Source organism: Sorex fumeus, unplaced genomic scaffold, assembly GCF_029834395.1.
Source record: "Sorex fumeus unplaced genomic scaffold, SorFum_2.1 ptg000003l, whole genome shotgun sequence".
Classification (NCBI taxonomy): domain Eukaryota; kingdom Metazoa; phylum Chordata; class Mammalia; order Eulipotyphla; family Soricidae; genus Sorex; species Sorex fumeus.
The window spans coordinates 12349671-12369158 of NW_026606060.1; positions in this window are offsets into that span (position 1 = coordinate 12349671).

Below are 19488 nucleotides of genomic sequence, written 5' to 3' on the forward strand. Positions count from 1 at the left end.
TCAGGTGACTTGAATAGTAGTTTATTGCCAATCAGAAGTCACCAATCTTTTGCTGAAATTGAGTGTGAAGGGTTATTTATTTGTTTCTCAATAAATAGCAGAAAGCAAGCTTTCTTTTGTTTGCATGATGTCCCCATTTATGGTGGTAGCAAACAAGTTCAAAAGTTGTCACTGAAATTAGGACAGGGAGAGTATGATGAGAGTACTCATGAGTTTCAAGGACCATTCAAAGTCATTATAGTCCAGGCAGCAGAAAAATCATAAAGAAACTAGGAGATTCTCACAGAAACGCATTAAGAGTAGGAAAAAGAAACCAAGATGAGCTAACAAAATGGAGTGTTTGGCTTCACTGCCTCCCCAGAATTTACTGAAGTTAGGAAGGAGTATATGATGAAAAACAATCAGAGTAAATTGCAGAGCCATCTTTTATGCTTCTTTAATTAAAAAGCCTTTCATCATTTCCAGATTAAACATCTTTTCTCAGTTTTTAAAGTAGCGACTGAATCTTCTGCTTTCACATTTGTAGTCAGGGAAATTTGGTTTTCATTTTCACACCATGCAAAGAAAACATCTCAGACACTTTCCCTGCTAATTTTCAATGAATATTTCTTTCCATACTTTTGCTCAGTTCCGAATAATGCAAGTATACCATGTATTTGAACCAACTAGGATGCAGAACACTTCGAAATAAAGGTTATAAGGAATGTAGGTGTCAGAGTAGCTGTGATATATGCTAACAGAAGTAAATACAAACAATGGATGCATTAAAACGTATTTAGGATGTTAAGTACTACAACTACTTGGAGAAAATTACTTTGCTATCTTGAAAAGGCAGAGAAAATGTGACAAGACTGCCATTTGTTCACTCCTGCATTTTCATGAACTAAAAACCCATTTTCCCCCTTTCCAGAATTATCTCCTTTCTATTTTTCCTTGACACTACCTCATCCAACTCAAATCTAATCACACAATTCTGTGATCACTAATCTCAATGCTTATTAGTCTACCTGACATGACTATGCTACAGAAAAACCACATGAAGAGTCCTTTGTTATTAAATGAGGATACTCTAAAAGAGCATTCCCTTTCTTGAATCTTAGAAACTTTTATAGTTAAATGCTCATTACATGAATTTACATGAAGCCCTGGTATTTAGTGTCAAATAGCATTTATTTGGCGATGCATGAGAATTTCTATCACCCATGTGCCTTGTGCTTTTAGCTATGATTTTGTCATTTCCCTTTCTGAAACTCTTCATGCTTCCATTATCTGAGTCACAGACTTTCAGAGAGAGATGTGTTCTGAAAAATTAAGCATCTCGTATGTTTGGCTTGGGAGTATTAGCCTTATGGAGGGCCATACCATTTCTTCATGAACATTGCACAGATACTACTGAGGCAAGAGGCTTCTTGTTGACCATTTAATTATTAAGATTTCCCTCTCATTTTGGAGAAAAACTTTCATGCACTTCACCTTCACCCAAAGAGCTCTTACTCTGGCTAACTTCTAGTCACAATTGACTACTTAGATTTTTTAATGACACAAAATTTATTTTTAATGCCACAAAATTTATACTCTGATGTACTGATCCCTAAAGCTAATTGTCAGTCTCATGAGGAATCTGGCTCTCTAGCTTCTCGGCATTCGTCCTATGCTTAGGAGCTTCCCCTGCCTGCTGGCTGACAGGAAAACAGTCATTGCCTCATATTCTTCATCCTAGTTTCCCTTATAGATAAAATTTAGGTAATCAGAACCTAGTACTACCAAGTGCTGCACTCAGTCAAACAGCTGACTGGGGGTTGAGAGGGGCAAGTAGATGAGAAATGTTTGGGTATCTCAAGTGTCAATGAGAGGTACTGCTGTGATGTCAGAACAAAGTGATAGTGGACATAGTTCAGTACCATGGTTTTGACTGTTTGTGAACTTTAATCTTCTACTGTAGATTTTTAACTTATAATTCTAATTTATAATTTATTCATGGAAATATTGAAATACACATTTGGATATATTTTTCCTTTCAGATATACATTCAATTGTAATTTTAAGGATGTTCCATTTAGCACACCTCTGTTTCAGAACATTTATATCAACCCCCTAACATATACATTCCTTATACCTATTCATAATTACTTCTGATTTTAACTTCTAGTCTGTGACACTTATTTTTTTTTTTTTTTTTTTTATATAATTTATTTATTTATTGAATCACTGTGGGAAAAGTTACAGAGCTTTCGGGTTTAGGTCTCAGTCATGTAGATACCGAACACATTTCCCTTTACCAATACTCATTTTTAACCCCGAACCCCAATAGACCCCCACCTCCCACCCCTCCCAATTCTTGTGAGGCAGATGAGTTCTAGTTAATACTCTATCTACTTTGACTAGATAGATTATTTCGATAGAAGATGCACAACTATTGTTTAGAGCTTACGACCCACCCCCCACCCCCAATCAGACATGCTGAAACAGCGTTGTAAAATGATTTGCTTTCTACAACTTGGTTTAAGAATAAAATGAGGTCGCGCGGCCGCGATAGCGGCCGCGCGGTTTTAAATTTCTGCTATTTTACTTATTGACCCTGGAAGAATTTCTATTAAAAGTTAGCTAGTTAAGAGATTGGTTTCTGTGCCCTGGAGTCGTGGCCGTGCCGGAGAGCCGCTCGTGGGGGGCAGCTGGCGACCTTGGTGGGGCGTGGGGGACGGCCCACAAAGCCCCCCTTCCCATGAGGTCCCCGCCGCTCCCCCGAGACCGGCTCAAACCCGCTTTCCACAAGGCTCCCGTGCGGCCGCCATCTTTCTTTCCAGAGAGGAGCAGGCGGGCTGGTCAACGCCCTTCCCCCTCCGGGCAGGCTTGGTGGCGCGGATCAACACAAGTCCATTTGCTTTTCTGCTCCAAGCGGCTGGTTCTCTGTGCTAAGTCCTTGTGCCTCCGGGGCCGTGGCCGTGCCGGAGAGCCGCTCGTGGGGGGCAGCCGGCGACCCCGGTGGGGCGCGGGGGACGGCCCACAAAGCCCCCCTTCCCATGAGGTCCCCGCCGCTCCCCCGAGACCGGCTCAAACCCGCTTTCCACAAGGCTCCCGTGCGGCCGCCATCTTTCTTTCCAGAGAGGAGCAGGCGGGCCGGTCAACGCCCTTCCCCCTCCGGGCAGGCCTGGTGGCGCGGATCAACACAAGTCCATTTGCTTTTCTGCTCCAAGCGGCTGGTTCTCTGTGCCAAGTCCTTGTGCCTCCGGGGCCGTGGCCGTGCCGGAGAGCCGCTCGTGGGGGGCAGCCGGCGACCTTGGTGGGGCGTGGGGGACGGCCCACAAAGCCCCCCTTCCCATGAGGTCCCCGCCGCTCCCCCGAGACCGGCTCAAACCCGCTTTCCACAAGGCTCCCGTGCGGCCGCCATCTTTCTTTCCAGAGAGGAGCAGGCGGGCTGGTCAACGCCCTTCCCCCTCCGGGCAGGCTTGGTGGCGCGGATCAACACAAGTCCATTTGCTTTTCTGCTCCAAGCGGCTGGTTCTCTGTGCTAAGTCCTTGTGCCTCCGGGGCCGTGGCCGTGCCGGAGAGCCGCTCGTGGGGGGCAGCTGGCGACCTTGGTGGGGCGTGGGGGACGGCCCACAAAGCCCCCCTTCCCATGAGGTCCCCGCCGCTCCCCCGAGACCGGCTCAAACCCGCTTTCCACAAGGCTCCCGTGCGGCCGCCATCTTTCTTTCCAGAGAGGAGCAGGCGGGCTGGTCAACGCCCTTCCCCCTCCGGGCAGGCTTGGTGGCGCGGATCAACACAAGTCCATTTGCTTTTCTGCTCCAAGCGGCTGGTTCTCTGTGCTAAGTCCTTGTGCCTCCGGGGCCGTGGCCGTGCCGGAGAGCCGCTCGTGGGGGGCAGCTGGCGACCTTGGTGGGGCGTGGGGGACGGCCCACAAAGCCCCCCTTCCCATGAGGTCCCCGCCGCTCCCCCGAGACCGGCTCAAACCCGCTTTCCACAAGGCTCCCGTGCGGCCGCCATCTTTCTTTCCAGAGAGGAGCAGGCGGGCTGGTCAACGCCCTTCCCCCTCCGGGCAGGCTTGGTGGCGCGGATCAACACAAGTCCATTTGCTTTTCTGCTCCAAGCGGCTGGTTCTCTGTGCTAAGTCCTTGTGCCTCCGGGGCCGTGGCCGTGCCGGAGAGCCGCTCGTGGGGGGCAGCTGGCGACCTTGGTGGGGCGTGGGGGACGGCCCACAAAGCCCCCCTTCCCATGAGGTCCCCGCCGCTCCCCCGAGACCGGCTCAAACCCGCTTTCCACAAGGCTCCCGTGCGGCCGCCATCTTTCTTTCCAGAGAGGAGCAGGCGGGCTGGTCAACGCCCTTCCCCCTCCGGGCAGGCTTGGTGGCGCGGATCAACACAAGTCCATTTGCTTTTCTGCTCCAAGCGGCTGGTTCTCTGTGCTAAGTCCTTGTGCCTCCGGGGCCGTGGCCGTGCCGGAGAGCCGCTCGTGGGGGGCAGCTGGCGACCTTGGTGGGGCGTGGGGGACGGCCCACAAAGCCCCCCTTCCCATGAGGTCCCCGCCGCTCCCCCGAGACCGGCCCAAACCCGCTTTCCACAAGGCTCCCGTGCGGCCGCCATCCCTCTTTCCAGAGAGGAGCAGGCGGGCTGGTCAACGCCCTTCCCCCTCCGGGCAGGCTTGGTGGCGCGGATCAACACAAGTCCATTTGCTTTTCTGCTCCAAGCGGCTGGTTCTCTGTGCTAAGTCCTTGTGCCTCCGGGGCCGTGGCCGTGCCGGAGAGCCGCTCATGGGGGGCAGCTGGCGACCTTGGTGGGGCGTGGGGGACGGCCCACAAAGCCCCCCTTCCCATGAGGTCCCCGCCGCTCCCCCGAGACCGGCTCAAACCCGCTTTCCACAAGGCTCCCGTGCGGCCGCCATCTTTCTTTCCAGAGAGGAGCAGGCGGGCTGGTCAACGCCCTTCCCCCTCCGGGCAGGCTTGGTGGCGCGGATCAACACAAGTCCATTTGCTCTTCTGCTCCAAGCGGCTGGTTCTCTGTGCTAAGTCCTTGTGCCTCCGGGGCCGTGGCCGTGCCGGAGAGCCGCTCGTGGGGGGCAGCTGGCGACCTTGGTGGGGCGTGGGGGACGGCCCACAAAGCCCCCCTTCCCATGAGGTCCCCGCCGCTCCCCCGAGACCGGCTCAAACCCGCTTTCCACAAGGCTCCCGTGCGGCCGCCATCTTTCTTTCCAGAGAGGAGCAGGCGGGCTGGTCAACGCCCTTCCCCCTCCGGGCAGGCTTGGTGGCGCGGATCAACACAAGTCCATTTGCTCTTCTGCTCCAAGCGGCTGGTTCTCTGTGCTAAGTCCTTGTGCCTCCGGGGCCGTGGCCGTGCCGGAGAGCCGCTCGTGGGGGGCAGCTGGCGACCTTGGTGGGGCGTGGGGGACGGCCCACAAAGCCCCCCTTCCCATGAGGTCCCCGCCGCTCCCCCGAGACCGGCTCAAACCCGCTTTCCACAAGGCTCCCGTGCGGCCGCCATCTTTCTTTCCAGAGAGGAGCAGGCGGGCTGGTCAACGCCCTTCCCCCTCCGGGCAGGCTTGGTGGCGCGGATCAACACAAGTCCATTTGCTCCTCCGCTCCAAGCGGCTGGTTCTCTGTGCTAAGTCCTTGTGCCTCCGGGGCCGTGGCCGTGCCGGAGAGCCGCTCGTGGGGGGCAGCTGGCGACCTTGGTGGGGCGTGGGGGACGGCCCACAAAGCCCCCCTTCCCATGAGGTCCCCGCCGCTCCCCCGAGACCGGCTCAAACCCGCTTTCCACAAGGCTCCCGTGCGGCCGCCATCTTTCTTTCCAGAGAGGAGCAGGCGGGCTCTGTGACACTTATTAATGTCTTCTCTGTCTCTATAGATTTGCCTTTTCTGGGTATTATACACAAAATCTCAAAACTATACACAAATCTATGTTCTATTGCCTCTAATTTTAAATATTAGAGAGATAGTAGAGGGTATATTAAGTTAAGGCACATGTTAGCTTGCACCCAACCCATTTTGATCTCTAGCACCACATGGTCACCAAGTGCAGTTCCTTGAGCTCCACCTGCTGGGTCCTGGAGGCCCCAAGCACTGACTGGAGTCTGGGTATCCCCAGTAGTGCAGGGCACGAGTAGAACTGCATCCTTGGCCATTGGCATCAAACCACCGTCCAGATGAGCCAAGAACTGCCAGATTAATTAGCAAAAATAATTATTCTGAAACTTGGTTTCTGATACAGAAAAAGATGAAGCATTTTAAGATGCATCTCTTCTTCCTGTCAATTCAGTTTAATTATATGTCACTTCACAGCCCAATTCTTCTAGCCCTATTATTCCTGCTTCACACTGCTGGGTTCTGTCATATCTCACTGAGGGCAAAGACGGTGTTAGCAACTTCAAATCCTAATGTCGTCAGCTTAGCCACCCCACTTATCATTCTCCTCAATCTTGCTTTTGATACCCTTTTCTCATTTCTAGCACTCTCAGAAATGCTTTTGTAAATATCTCATATTTTTCTGGGTTTCCCTCAAAGTACTTTCTTACAAATTAAACTATCACTTGTATTTAATCCTGACTTATCTACATTGGCTCCAGCCAGGCTAGACAGTAACAAATTCAACCTCAGTTAGAGTTTGGGGTTATGCAATGCAGATATATATCCTAAAATTAAAAGAGTAACATTACTTGAAAATTATTATGGCTGTTACATGTCTAGAAATATCTTAAAACCATTATAATTTTAAATAAGTTTAGAGAAAGTATTTAGATTAAATTTTAAATTCTGTATTTTATTTTTAAAAGACACCATAATGTTCATGTTATTAAATATAAAGCTTTAGTAAAAATATGACTCATTCTAAAGTTTTCCTATTGGATACATGCTTAAGCCCAAAATATATCTAAGATAAAAAGAAAACAAGTTCAGAATTTGATAGATCCAAAGACTGTTTGCATTATAGTTAAGTAAAACAGAATATCATTCACTTAGGTCTTGTACCTTTACATATTCATGAGACTAGTAATATGCAAATGAGCCACTGCACTTCACAGATTAAAAAAAATCTAAGCGAAAATCTGCAGTACGAAGCTCTATTCAAAAATACGAAAAAAAAAAACTTTTGCATATTCTGTGAATTAAAAACATTTAAGATAAGTAAATATACATTTTGTTAAAGGTGAATTTGTTGTTGTTTTGTTTTAGGAACATAGCCAGATGTGCAGAGTTTATTTGTGGATTTATGCTCAGGGAACTGGGCTGTGTTCTGGGGAGCATATGGGATGCCAGGGATTGAACTCAGGTGAGCTTCATGGAAGGCAAGCACCTTACCTGCTGTTCTATTACTCCAGCCCCAGCTGGAGGTGAATTCTTGTCATCAGTTTCATAGCAAAGGAGAAAGGGCAAGTTTTTTTAAAGGAAGTTTTTTTTTCCTTAAATACTTATGTTTGTCATGTATAGAAATTGAGGAAACTAACATTGGTCTGTCATCATATATTATATAATATGTCTAAGATGACACAAGATGCTCTATACCCCAAATAATGCTATGCATTAAAATATTTCAACATTACTTTATGTTTCATCTACATATTTAGTGGTTTATTCTGCTTTAAATGAGGCAAATTTAGAAGGGAACTGTCTTTTATTCATCCACAGAGTAATACTCAGTGGCATTCTTTCTATTAGTAAATAATTATATCATCAACTGACAGTAATTATATAAAATGACTAATTATTTTCATGATTACTTCATAATAAGCATTCTAGGAAACTGCACCCACTTCCTTAAAATGCATAAGAGCCTAATTTTGAAAAACGGTTAGTAACACCTTTTTCCTTCGCTTTAAACTCTGATAAGTACACCTGTTTATCTTTACCCTCTGAGTATCTGAATTAACTTGGTCATTCTTCATTCTTGGCATTGACAGGGGTGAGCAAGAAACCCAGCTAGGGGCCAGAATAAGAGGTGCATATCTAGAAACTAATTATGCTTGATTTATTTCTTTTGGCAGCACTTTGCATTTCTTGGTACATGTTTTATTTAAAACTTGATTACCTAAATAGCAATAAAAAAAAAGTAACTTAACAGAACTGGATGATAGTATTATTCAATTTCATCTATTCATCAGCAATTGAATACATGCTCTTAGGCATACTGAAGAATTACCCATTCTTTAAAAGTCATTTTAATTTATTCCCAGGTCAGACATGAGGATGGAAATTAATATGTATCAGATTAGAGACACAAAATTTTATCCTTTTCCTTCAAATGAATGTTTCAATTGTAATTCCCCATTAGGCCTCTCTGAATTACTTCATCCAGATGAGATTTTTTTTTCCTATCTTAGATCTCAGTACTGAGTTTTTAGGTTTTGTGTGGTGATTAATAAAACTGCTGTTCAAGTAATACTTGATCATTGTTCACTGTTATCAGAGAAGTCTCCATGTAAAACTCTGTTAATAGTTATGCAGTAACTAGACTTGGTTCACTAGTACTACTTAGCATATCTTTGCAATTCTTACTTCTTCTGATAACTTGGAGCTGGTATTCACACAAGGCATATTCCAATTCTCTCAAAATATTTCAACCAATCAAGTCAAAAGCTAGGTTTTTTTGTTTCCAGACTAGGAGGGTATGTCACAGAATTCTACTCTCCTGTCCTGACTTGAGAGATACTTCGAGACTCATTTGCATTGTTGAGAGTATCACCTGTGTCACCAGGGACCTGGATTCAATTACTTAATTTAATACTTATTTTCAGAATAAACTATTGTTACTGTGTCTGGCATATCGAATACTCTCGGTAGCTTGCCGGGCTCTCCAGTAACAACAAAGTCTCCAATGGAGACGTTACTGGGACCGCTCGAGCAAACTATTGTTAAATATTCAGTTCTGAAACTTAATGTTCTCATTTCCAGAACTGTAGCAATGTAGCACTGTCCTCCCGTTGTTTGTCGATTTGCTCGAGTGGTCCTCAGTAACATCTCCAATGCGAGACTTATTGTTACTGTTTTTGGTATATCGAATATGCCTTGGGTAGCTTACAAGGCTTTGCTGGGCGGGCTGGATACTCTCGGTAGCTTGATGGGCTCACGGAGAGGGACGGAGAAATCAAACCCAGGTCGGCCGCGTGCAAGACAAACGCCCTAAACAATGTAATATCACTCCAGCTCTATTTCCAGAATAGTAATAATTACATACCTAACTTCCAAGGGTTGAACTGATTCAGTTTGATAGTTACATGAAGTGCTGGCATATAGGGGCTGGAGCGATAGCACAGCGGGTAGGGCGTTCGCCTTACAGGCGGCCAACATGGCCGACCCGAGTTCGATTCCTCCGCCCCTCTCGGAGAGCCCGGCAAGCTACCGAGAGTATTTGATATGCCAGACACAGTAACAACAAAGTCTCCAATGGAGACGTTACTGGGCCCGCTCGAGCAAATCGACGATCAACGGGAGGGCCTTTATCTTTTTATACTCAACCTGCTAAAAGCTAAATTTATGTTTTCTCTCACAGAGTCTGTGCTAGTTTGCTAGGGCTGCCATGCCATAAAATGGTTCTTAAACAACAAAAACTTGTTTCCCATAGAAGGAACAACACACAGTTTCGCAGACAAACAACAGCTCAGGAACTTCATAGACTCAAAACCGTGGTTAAAAGAACAACTAAATGGGCTACTTTAAGGCAAGAAAGGCCCCTCAAATACACCAAATTTCAACAGAACAATGGGACAAAATCCCATAACAATAATCTCTCTCAATGTCAATGGGCTAAACACACCAATTAAAAGACATAGAGTGGCAGGATGGATTAGAAAATTGAACCCAACATTCTGCTGCCTGCAAGAAACACATCTCAATAGTCAAAGCAAACACAGACTCAGAGTCAAAGGTTGGAAAACAATCCTACAGGCAAACAGCTCCCATAAAAAAGCTGGGGTAGCCATCCTAATATCAGACCACATCGATTTCAGAGTGAGGAAGGTCATAAGAGACAGTGAAGGTCATTTCTTATTGATCAAAGGATCTGTACAACAGGAAGAACTTACAATAATAAATGTATATGCACCTAATGAGAGACCAGCAAAGTACTTAAAACAACTACTCATAGATTTGGAAAAAGACATCAACAGCAACACAATACTAGTGGGAGACTTCAACACTGCTTTGTCACCTCTTGATAGATCAACCAGACTCAAGCTTAGCAAGGACATACTTCATCTGAGGGAAACAATGGAAGAAAGGGACTTAGTAGATATATACAGGACACTTCATCCACAAAAAGCTGAATACACATTCTTCTCAAGTGTACATGGAACATTCTCCAAGATAGACCACATGCTGAGCCACAAAACATGCCTCCAAAAAATTAAGAAGATAGAGATTGTATCGACAATCTTCTCAGACCATAATGCGCTGAAATTAGAAGTAAATCACATACAAAAACAGAAAACTAAATCAAACACCTGGAAATTAAACAGTGCTCTACTGAACAACGAGTGGCTTAGACAGGAAATCAAAGAGGAAATCAAAAGATTCCTAGAAACGAATGAAAATGAGGACACGAGTTACCAAAACTTATGGGACACAGCAAAAGCTGTGTTAAGACGAAAGTTTATAGCTCTACAAGCATTCCTCAGGAAGGAGGAGCGAGCACACATAAGTAACCTAACCTCACAGCTTAAGAGCTTGGAGAAGGACCAAAAAAAGGAGCACAACCCGAACAGGAGAAAGGAAATAATAAAACTCAGAGCAGAGATTAACGAGATGGAAACCCAAAAAACAATCCGAAAGATCAATGAAACCAAGAGCTGGTTCTTCGAGAAAATTAACACGATTGATAAGCCTCTAGCAAAACTCACAAAGAAAGGGAGAGAGAAAACCCTAATGAACCGAATCAGAAATGAAAAGGGGGTCATTACAACAGAAACTACAGAAATTCAAAGGATCCTCAGGGAGTACTTTGAGAAACTGTATGCTACGGAACATCAAAACCTCGAGGAAATGGATAAATTCCTAGGCTCGTACAGACTCCCAAGGCTGAACCAAGAAGACCTGGAATACCTGAACAGACCTATCACCATCAAGGAAATTGGAATGGTAATAAAAAGTCTCCCCAAGCACAAAAGTCCTGGTCCGGATGGATTCACTAGTGAATTCTTCCAAATCTTTAAAGAGGACTTACTCCCAATCCTCTTTAAGCTTTTCCACGAAATTGAAATATCAAAAACACTTCCAAACAGTTTCTACGAAGCAAATATCACACTGATACCAAAAGCAGACAGAGATACCACAAAGAAAGAGAATTACAGACCGATATCCCTGATGAAAACAGATGCAAAGATCCTCAACAAACTACTAGCAAATAGAATCCAACTACTCATCAAAAAGATCATACACCATGACCAAGTAGGATTCATCCCAGGGATGCAAGGATGGTTCAACATTCGGAAATCAATCAACATAATCCATCATATCAACAAAATAAAAGATAAAAAGCATATGATTATATCAATAGATGCAGAGAAAGCATTTGACAAGATCCAGCACCCCTTTATGATGAAAACCCTAGCCAAAATGGGTATAGAGGGGACCTTCCTCAACATAATTAAAGCCATCTACCACAAGCCTACAGCAAGCATCATCCTCAATGGGGAAAAACTGAGAGCCTTCCCTCTAAGATCAGGGACGAGACAGGGATGCCCACTCTCTCCACTGCTGTTCAATATAGTACTGGAAGTACTTGCAATAGCGATTAGGCAAGAAAAAGATATTAAGGGCATTCAGGTAGGAAAGGAAGAAATCAAGCTCTCACTATTCGCAGATGATATGATACTATACTTAGAGAACCCAATAACCTCCACCAAAAAACTCCTAGAAACAATAGACTCGTATAGTAAAGTTGCAGGCTATAAAATCAATACCCAAAAGTCCATGACATTCCTATATGCAAACAGTGAGAGAGAAGAAAGCAACATGAAAAAAACAATCCCATTCACAATTGTGCCCCAGAAAATCAAGTACCTAGGAATCAGCTTAACTAAGGAAGTAAAGGACCTGTACAAAGAAAACTACAAAACTCTACTTCAGGAAATAAAAGAGGACATGAGGAAATGGAAAGATATCCCCTGCTCATGGGTCGGGAGACTTAACATTGTCAAAATGGCAATACTACCGAAAGCATTGTATAAATTCAATACAATCCCTATAAGGATACCCACGACATTCTTCAAAGAAATGGAGCAAACACTCCTGAAATTTATATGGAACAATAAGCCCCCACGAATAGCTAAAGCAATTCTTGGGAAAAAGAAAATGGGAGGAATCAACCTCCCGAACTTCAAACTGTACTACAAAGCAGTAATAATTAAAACAGCATGGTACTGGAACAAAGGCAGAACTGCAGACCAATGGAACAGGGTTGAATACACTGACATCTCCCCTCAATCATATGCTCATCTAATCTTTGATAAAGGTGCAAGTAATGTGAAGTGGAGTAATGAAAGCCTCTTTAACAAATTGTGCTGGCATCACTGGACGGCTACATGCAAAAAAAATAGGCTAACACCATGTACAAAAGTAAGATCAAAATGGATTAAAGACCTCAACATCAGACCAGAAACCATAAGGTATATTGAAGACAAAGTTGGCAAAACCCTCCATGACATTGAAGCTAATGGTATCTTCAAAGATGCCACGCCACTGGCTGAGCAAGTGAAAACAGAGATAGATAAATGGGACTATCTTAAACTAAGAAGCTTGTGCACCTCCAAAGAAACAGTGACCAAAATACAAAGACAGTCTACAGAATGGGAAAGGATATTCGCCGAATACACATCTGACAAGGGGTTGATATCCAGGATATACAAAATACTGGTTAAACTCCACAAGAAGAAAACATCCAACCCCATCCAAAAATGGGGCAATGAAATGAACAGAAACTTTCTCAAAGAAGAAATCCGAATGGCAAAAAAGCACATGAGAAAATGCTCTACATCTTTAATCATCAGGGAGATTCAGATCAAAACCACAATGAGATACAATCTCACACCTCAGAGACTGGCCCACATTCAAAAGAACAAAAGCAACCGATGCTGGCGTGGATGTGGCGAGAAAGGGACACTCTTTCACTGTTGGTGGGAATGTCGACTGGTTCAGCCCTTCTGGAAAACAGTATGGACGATTCTCAAAAAATTAGAAATTGAGCTCCCATTTGACCCAGCAATACCACTCCTGGGAATATATCCCAGAGAGGCAAAAATGTATAGTCGAAGTGACATCTGCACTTGTTTGTTCATTGCAGCACTCTTTACAATAGCCAGAAACTGGAAGAAACCTGAATGCCCAAGAACAGATGACTGGTTAAAGAAACTTTGGTACATCTACACAATGGAGTACTATGTAGTTCTTAGAAAAGATGAAGTCATGAAATTTACATACAAGTGGTACAACATGGAAAGTATCATGCTAAGCAAAATGAGTCAGAAAGAGAGGGATAGACAGAAAGATTGCATTCATCTGGGGGATATAAGGTAACAAAATATGAGATTAATACCCAAGAATAGCTGAGATCAGCACCAGGAGGATTACTCCATAGCTTAGTGGCCAGTCGGGCATTCTAGAGGAAAGGCGAGCTCAGATAGAGAAGGGAACACCAAATAAAGGGTGTTTGGAGGACCCTCCCAGGAGGGAGCGGAGATGCATGTCGAAAGTGGACTATGGACTGAACATGTTTGCCACTCAATGCCTCTTTTGCAGACCACAACACCCAAAAGGAGAAAGAGAACACAGGGGATTGCCCTGCCACTGAGGCAGGGGGGGATGGGGGGATGGAGGTGGGGGGGATATTATCCATGGTGATGGAAAATGGGCACTGGTAGAGGGATGGGTATCTGATCCTTGTATAATCAAACCCAAGCACAAAAAATTGTAAATCTCCAACTGTACCTCATGGTGTCTCACTAATAAAAAAAAAAATAGGATGATTTTAAAAAAAAAAACTTGTTTCCCACAGCTCTCAAAGCTAGATGTCTACAGGCAAAGTGTCTTCCGGTTTGTTTTCTCCTGAGCCTCGGGTCTTTCCTTTCCATACATGCATCCATGGTGTTTCTTTGTGCGCCCAAGTTTTCTTTTCTAATATACTGGTAAAATAGAACTAAGACCCCGTGTTTATTGCTCTTCCTCTCAGAATAAGACAATGCTCCAAAGGCCTTGACCAGTGTCATGTTTTTACTCCCCAAGTGGGGAGTAAAGCCTCACCCAATAGCTGATGTCATTGACTGATCTCATTGACTCACCTGTCTTTAACTTGCTCTAGCAAAGCCAGAGTAAATGTTCAAATGTGCATCTCTCCAACAAAGTCTTTATCTCCTCCCAGAATCAAAACACCCCAAACCAACAATCCAATCCACAGCCACTGGACACCTGAGCTAAGAGAGGACTAGACTGTGGTGCCAATCACATTGGCTCTCTTGGTTCAGAGAGTATATTCAAGTTTATATAATATGAACTGGGAGCAAGGAAAACTGTTTTTTTATGAACTCAAACCATTTTATTTCTTTGTAATCTACTTTATAGTGACAAGCTAATAAACTGTGTTCCCAACAGCAATAGGTGGTTAACAACCAACACCAGGATTCTCTGGTCATGAAGCATAGTTACTACCATTTCAAGAAAAGTTGAGGTAGATTACCTCCTGAAGCAAGGGTTTTGTGTGGCAAAAAATTTCCAGAATGTGAAGCAGCATTGAGGTAGAAATAGTACCACGATGTCTAGCACCCAATGTATCATGCCCTTATCAGGTTAGCCAAAATGTCTCCAGGGATCAGGAAGATGTACTTCTGCCTCCATCACTTTCAAGTAAATTCACTATCACACTGTCCTCCTGTTGTTCATCAATTTTCTCAAGCGGGCCCAGTAACGTCTTGATTTTGAGACTTTTAAGTCTTGGATTTGGTTTACTTAATAAAAGTTCAAATAAAGCATCATCTGAATAGTAAAATAAAACTTATTCTCATGTTTAATTAGGATTTGGTCTTAACTCCTAAGTCTCTGGAAAAAAGTAATATTTTTTAATATTTTTTTCAATTTACTTGGAGGCTGGAACAGTAGCACAGCATTAGGGCATTTGCCTTGCATGCAGCCGGCTATGCGGATCCAAGTTCCATTCCTCCGCCCCTCTTGGAGAGCCCGGCAAGCTACCGAGAGTATCTCGCCCACATGACAGAGCCTAGAGAGCTACTCGTGACATATTTGTTATGCCAAGGAAAACTTTTTAATGGAAGATCATAACAAATCTTTTCCATGTGCATTACTGACAATAGTTGCTCACAGAGTGAAGAGAAGGTTTGTGTTCCAAACAGGGTAAAGGCAAGGGTTTTCCTATTTAAGAGTCATTCAGATCCTATCTACATCAGCAATGCCTAAATTCTTAATTAGAAAGTCAATCCCAGTAGCTTTAGGGTGAGCTCCAGGCTATGTACTTTTAAATACAAATCACCAAAGAAGGAGTGAGTAAAAAGAAAACAGAGAATTGAGCACAGGGATTAAGGCTTGCAGGTGAGTGACCCCAGTTCAAATCCCAACACTAAACATTGTCTCTGAAAATTGTCAGAGTACCACTGGGGGTTGGACCCACAAAATTAAAAAAAAAACGGATAAGCAAAAGACACAAAAATAAAACCCGAAACCTTAATTATCCTACCTAAAGTGGATGGTTAGAACCTGAGGAAAGGATTAGGGCATTTATTAATAGACATCTATTAGCAGATGTCCAAAATTACTATTTTTGAGTGACTTTTGTATTTATTCAAATAACCCAGGAAAGAGCATGATCTTGTTAAGTGACCTGTTAGAATTTATTCAAATGACTTTTAGTTGATGAACAATGAACAACTGGAAGAATTTTACTTGGTTTGTTAATTTTCTTGTCCAGATGTAAAAATAGGACACTTTTTAGATTATGGTTTTCTTCAAATTTCATTTCCTCTTTAATTTCCTTGAAAATAAATATGCCTTGCCAGGATACATATTCTTGATAGTAATTAACTATTTTTTGTACAAATGTAAATCTCTGGTGATGTCATCATTTTTCTGCAATATATTTGTTGATTTATATGTATATACTTATATTTCCAGTGGAGTCTTTACTTATTTTTATCAATATCCTTTGAAGCAGAACTTCATTTCCATAAATTTCTGAAAAATGAAATCATCAGTCACTTAATCACTTAACTTCTCGTTAGTCGTCGATTTGCTCGAGCGGGCGCCAGTAACGTCTCCATTTGTCCCTGTCGCGTGCTAGTGTAGCCCAATGGCATCTCTTCGCTCCGGGAACATGGAGGGCCTCAAACCGATCGTTCATGATCTTGACAAAGAAGTCTGACCATCTGGTAGGTGGGCGGCCACGCGGTCTCTTGACATCCCGTGGAATCCAATCAGTAACAGCTCTAGTCCAACGGTCGTCTTTAAATCTCATTACGTGACCAGCCCATCTGATTTTCGACACCTTGGCAAATGAGACAGCGTCCCTGATCCTTGATCGTCGACGGATGTCAGAACTCCGGATTCGTTCTCTCATTTGAGTGAAACGTGATATTCCAAGCATAGCTCTTTCTATTCTTCTTTGGGAGACCTGAATGGCGTTCTCATCTTGTTTGCGTAGGGCCCAGGTCTCTGAGGCATATGTTAATGCAGGAAGAACAGTGGAATCAAAGAGATGTGCCCGGAGCCGGAGGTTCTTCGTCCTCTTAGCTATTTCAGAAATCATCAGTAATATAAATAAAAATTTTCTTCAAACAACTTTTAGTTAAATGGTCCTGTAGGAATTTTCAGGTGGCTAAAGCTGGTACTGAACATATTTTATCTCTTGATCTACTTTGTAAATGCTATCAGAAAGACATCACTTAATTCTTCCAGATCACTCAACAAAAATCCTCACCTTATGTTTAAATAAGAAAGGAGATTTGGAAAAATGATATGATTAAAACTTGGGAAAGTCTTTTCCTGAACCAAATGCTTACCTTAAGTGAAGGGTGACCTTTATGGTTGAGAGGAATAGGCAGGTGAATATTAGTCCTCGATTTACGTGAAGCACTACAAAATGCCGACTTAGGGAAATCAAAGAAAGTCACTCCTGAGACTAGAATCAGTAGCATAAACAGCAGAAAGCACAATGGATTTGATGCCTTCTGTAATCAGTAGTAAAATTACTGAAAAATAAAAACAGTTCATAGAACAGAGTTCAAAAAATAGAACAGAGGTCAGAAAACCATGGTCTTCAGGAGGATTTAGGATACTGCCTTTTTTTAAAAAAAAAATAGAGCATCAATTCAGACACACTCCTTTGCTTATGTATTGCAGTGACTTTTATGGCACACATTTAAGCAGAGACTCTACAGTCACAAAGTCTAGTGTATTTACTCTTTGTATCTTTAAAGAAAAGGTTTGACTGCCTTCCTAGAGTGACTTTCTCCAGTCGTGTGAAATATCTAAATAGCAGAGGAATGAAAGAAGATACTCATTGAAAAAAAATATTCTTTTCAGTTCTCAATTTCTAATAACTAACTTGAGGTGATGACCAGGAAAATGAACATGCTGTGTAGTACTCCTTTGCTAATACTATAACTGGACACATCTTTTCTACCTTTGAGTCCTCAATCTTGGTACTATTTTTTATATATTAAAATTTGGTTTAAAAGACTAGAAAGTCTTGATCCCTACAGGGGAGCACCTCTCAAGTCATACTTTGCTCTCAATTCTCTGATTTCTCTATGATTATACAGGGTTGCTTGGGGTCATTCAACTCCTCGTGGCTTCAGTTCTAACAAAGTTGAACTGATGACCTGTGTAATTCAGTTCAATTGCTGACAGACAGAACTCCTACTATTCTATTGATACTCACCATTGTGGTCTACGGATGTGGGACACAGCTTTGCACTATAGTTAACACAGTTTAAGCAATCACTGTTGTCCACAATGAGAGTTTAAGTGGAGAAATAAGCCTTTATATTCATGATATTTGTACTCAGGGCCAGATCCTGGACCTGTTTTTGTTGTTGTTCTGGTTTTCATTTCATTCTAACAATCTTTGTATCATCTGCTCATTCACTGTGATCTGAAGGGAATTTTATGCTTCAAAAAATTTCTGATAGCATACCTGATACCGTATTTTTGCATCAACAGGGAACTTGGCGATAACATAATGAGAGACTCTACTAAGAATAAACCCGTGAAAGCAAGTCTATTTTATGAATAAACTTGCTAGTGCATAGTGATTGAATAGTGACTAGGTGACAGATACTTAACAAAAATATAGCATGGAAAAGAGTGGATAGAGAGAATGAGTACTATGAAAAGTTATGGAGATTACATAAAAATACTGAAGGTAGAGTCAATGCATCACAAATGAGATCAGATATGAACTCTGCCTAAGGCCAAGATTGAAAAATCAGATTCTGCAATTCACTCTCATTAATTATCTTCAAGTCTTGTAGAATAGTGACGCCCCAAAACAAGCATGTCTGCCCTGCTGGTCAAAGACTGACCACCTACACAATTTATTAAATGCCTGACTTGGTACAGAGGCCAAACAAGATCCTTAAGTTTCTTTACAATCTCTAGGCTTGAATCCTAATATATAGATATAAAAACTTACAGACAAGTGAGTGGGGTCACTCTGAGTTTCTGTGAAAGTTGTAAGAGTTTGTACATGAAAACCCTGATGCTCATTACAATGACAAATATGAGGGATAGCCATTGCTATTAATGGACACAATGTTAAAGACATTTCATGTGCTACCTAAATTAATACAATCTCCTTAAAGTAAGCACTATTGGTAACTCCGAGATTACAGGGTGTTGTAGTTCTTTGTCGTACTATATGTAGTCTTTGGGCAGCTTTTTCTAAACAGTCTTTTTCCGAGGTTTTCTTTTGTACGTCACTATCACTATCACTATCCTCCCGTTGTTCATCGATTTGCTTGAGCAGGCCCAGTAACATTGTGAAACTTGTTACTGTATTTGTCATATCCAATACGTCATGGGTAGCTTGCCAGGCTTTGCAGTGCAGAAGAGATACTCTCGGTAGCTTGCTGGGCTCTCCGAGAGGGGCGGAGGAATCAAACTCGGGTCAGCCATGTTGGCTGCATGCAAGGCAAACGCCCTACCTGCTGTGCTATTGCTCCAGCCTCTTTTGTACATAAGTATTTTTTTTTCTATTTAAAATACCAAAGATGACCTACAGAAGAATAGATTTTCCAATGACACCTTAGTCATCTACAAACATTTAATTCTGTCCTACACTTCGCCATTCCATTCCAAATTTCCCCCAGAAATAAGCCTATATACTAATAGGCTGATTTCTGGGAGAAATTTGGAATATATATATATATATATATATATATATATATATATATATGATGAGGAATCTATCATCTATCTCAAACTATGAAATCTATCTGAATCCTACTAATAGAGCAAGAATGGTAATGTTATATCAAGAGTGAAGATGTTAGAAACTCTGTAAAGGT